General features: G+C 35.2%; 1 long non-coding RNA gene across 1 annotated transcript; it reads left to right on the top strand.

The window, feature by feature from the left end:
• Positions 1–1,379: 1,379 nt before the first annotated feature.
• LOC127092547 (uncharacterized) lies at positions 1,380–2,632 on the top strand. The gene is made up of 3 exons (XR_007792205.1): positions 1,380–1,613; positions 1,787–1,949; positions 2,190–2,632. It is a non-coding gene; the product is annotated as an uncharacterized LOC127092547 (long non-coding RNA).
• Positions 2,633–3,286: the final 654 nt, after the last annotated feature.

The raw sequence follows: 3,286 nt of genomic DNA on the forward strand, positions 1-3,286 counted from the left end.
ATGATCGAGGAAAAATAAGTGATTGATTGATAATTGAATATAAAGGAGACTTTGCAGTTGTTTGATGTGAACCACACTAAAGTCTATGACTAAATATGAATATAATGAGCAGCTGGATCATTTGTCCTGTACCCAAAGATATTCAGAATGAGGATTCGAATTCTCCACTCTCATTCATTCTTTAATACTTAAGGCTCGTGGCTTATGATTCTCATCCTAACTTTCAAGTTGTTAGAGAAGAATATTTGTTGCTCCTTGTGTTGATGTTGTTTGCTAGAGAGAGAGACTTGACAATCATACGATTTGAATTGCGCTAAAGTCCATGAATAGAGGTGAATACGATGAGCAACTGGGTCATTCGTCCCATACCCAAAGATATTCAGAATGAGGATAGGAATTCTCCACTCTCACTCCTTGTTTATTGCTTAAGGCTCATGCCACACAATTTTAACCTTGATTAGAAAGCTCTTGAAGAACCACCTTTGATGTGTCTTGTATGATCCACTACTTGATATAACACCGGGATGCCTTGATTGAGAGTCTGACTTAAGGCCTCGAGATCCACAATTTACAAAAGGAGTCTTATCAAGTGATCAATGGTCTTTTGACCACTTGAATAGACTGTGGGATTATACAAGATCAAATGATTTAGTTGATCAAAATTGCTTTTGATCAACTTGAATCGAGGGTTGGAATTAGTTTGCAGATTATGACTAATCATAATCTAAGGGTTAGAATTAAATTCACAGGCTATTCCTAAGGGGAACATGCATTTGTTAGTCAAAGACTTGATTTAAACCTATCTAACATACTAAGTCTAGATTAGTCCTAAAGGAACATGCATTTGTATGGTTAAAATGACAAAACAAACTTCTAAGGGGCAAAATGGTCTTTTCACAAAAATTGATATTGAATTAATTTTCTATTTACCAAAAAACAATTAAAATAAAATAAAACCTAAACAATTCTATTTATTCTGGAAAATCTAAAAACTACTAACTCTAAAATATTTCCTAATTTCTAAATCTATTTAAACTAATTAAAAATTAAATCCTAAAAATTCCAATTAGATATCTACTAATCAAGAAAATAATCCTAATCACTAAATTCTTATTTTGGAATAAAACACATTAATCAAAGTTAAAAATTATCCTAATTGTTAATTAGTAACCCTAATTTTTAAAATGAAACACACAAACAGACCATAACCAGGCCTAGGTCAAGAATATGGAAAGAGGTTCGGATGAGCCTCACAGCAGAGGCCCATTACTGGTCCAAGTTATGCCAAGAGTGCCATTGGGGGTGCGAATAGTGATATCATTCAAATAGAATGAATTCGTTTGGGCTTAAGGCCCAAACAGAGCCTGGGCAAAATAACGTCCAAACCGCGTTCGCATTTCAAAAAAAGCCAAGGCATGGTTTGAATGTCCACAACGCCGCGATGGAAACTTGTTCCTCTTTCTCCGTTCGAAATCCACCGGAATCTTAACACGAGCTCATCGGTCATCTCCATCTCGGCTTGGTTTGCATAGCTACGCAACAGAAACTGGATCGAGGATTAAAGCAAAATGTGGAAGGAAATTCACCGGAATCTTAACACAGCGATAAAATAGGTAATGAGCTCTTCTTCTTCCGCTTACGAATCAACCTTCTCCTTCCTCTTCAATTCTATTTGCGTCTCTCTTATTCTCCTATTTCTTCGTGATTTCTGCAAACTGTGTCATCTCCCTTTTGGTTAGGTTAGTTTGGGAGGAGGTTAATTAGCTTTTATTGTGTAATCCTACAGGCTGACCGAATTGCTATGCTTGATTATGAATTGTCATGCCATTGTTGTGTACATGTCTACTATGGGCCTACTCATTATTGGGCTGCAACTTGCTGTGCACACATAGTTGTTCATGTTGAATCATGTGCTGGAAGTTGAATGACGTGCATTACTTGCTGCTAAGGTGAAATGTTATGTCGTTTTATTACTCTGTTTGTAGAAATTGAATCACAATGTTAAATGTTTGAGGATGGAAATAAGCGGTTCCTTTATTAAGCCTTTAATGCTTTGTGAACTTAGTTGAATTAGGTTAGAATTAGTAACAACTTGAATTGGTTATTAGATGTGAATGAAAACTTACCGTTGAAGTTAGTTAATGGAATTCTTATGATTTTTATTTGGTATTTTATCTTTGTGTTTGTAGCATGGCGTGAAAAGTTCAATGGCTTTGATGGATGACAATGATGGTTCTAGGTTGTCATGGAATGCATTGGAATTGGCTTGCTTGTGGACAACAAATTGCTTGGAATTGTTTTGAATATGTGTTATGTTCGTGGCTTAGGATTTGAAGGCCATGTCTTGGAAATCTTGGGACGGTTTGTATGGATTTTTAGGTGTGAAAAATGGCATGTATAGGTTATGTGTATGGTTGTATTGAATTGGGAAATTAACTTGTACATGGTCGAATTTGTAATGTTAGTGGAAGATGGCTTGAAGAATCATGACTTGGCCTTAAAAATTGTAATGGTTTATGTTTTGAAATGTTAGGTTTTGGTTATGTATTTGAAATTGGAATTGGTTCATGTATGTTCATGCTTGAAAATGACACATTTGAAATGCATTGATTTGAATTTCTTTTGTAGAAAATGGATGAATGCAAGGATGATTGGTCTTAGGGTTTAGGGGATGTAGAAAGGGTGAGTTGACTTTGGTAAACTGGTTGTCTAAAAAGTCAACAGTTGACCAAAAGTCAACTTATGCCACAATATGTAATTTCTTTGTAATTTTTCAATGAAACAAGTATGGATAATATAAAAGACCTTTATGAATGAAATGTACTCTTTTAGTCAAAATATTCTTATACATGAAACAACTTTAAATTCAAATAAAAACCAACTTGGAACCAAATGCCTTAGATAAAATCTAAAACAAATTTGAATGAGTGAATGACATGGATGCTAGTAGACCAATGTAATGCCTTGACCAAGTGTACAATGAAATTGAATCAATGGAGCTAGACCACTTTGTAGCGGTGTATTCGTCGCTATATGATCTATCGATTAAATCATAAGCAAGGGATACAATGAATTTTCGAGTCGCCACCGCACTTTTATTTATCCAAAGGACTGGGTAAAAAGCGAACAAAAGCCTAAGAAGTTTTACACGTAGAAAACTAATAAAAAGATCAGAGAGTCTGGGTAAGGGGTAAATTACGCAATGGGAAGGTGTTAGGCACCCACTACGTCCTAGGTACTCCTAGGGAGCCCTTTTCACACTTGTTGTATTAAATTGTTATTTGTT

The sequence above is a fragment of the Lathyrus oleraceus genome, chromosome 6 (assembly GCF_024323335.1).
Source record: "Lathyrus oleraceus cultivar Zhongwan6 chromosome 6, CAAS_Psat_ZW6_1.0, whole genome shotgun sequence".
Classification (NCBI taxonomy): domain Eukaryota; kingdom Viridiplantae; phylum Streptophyta; class Magnoliopsida; order Fabales; family Fabaceae; genus Lathyrus; species Lathyrus oleraceus.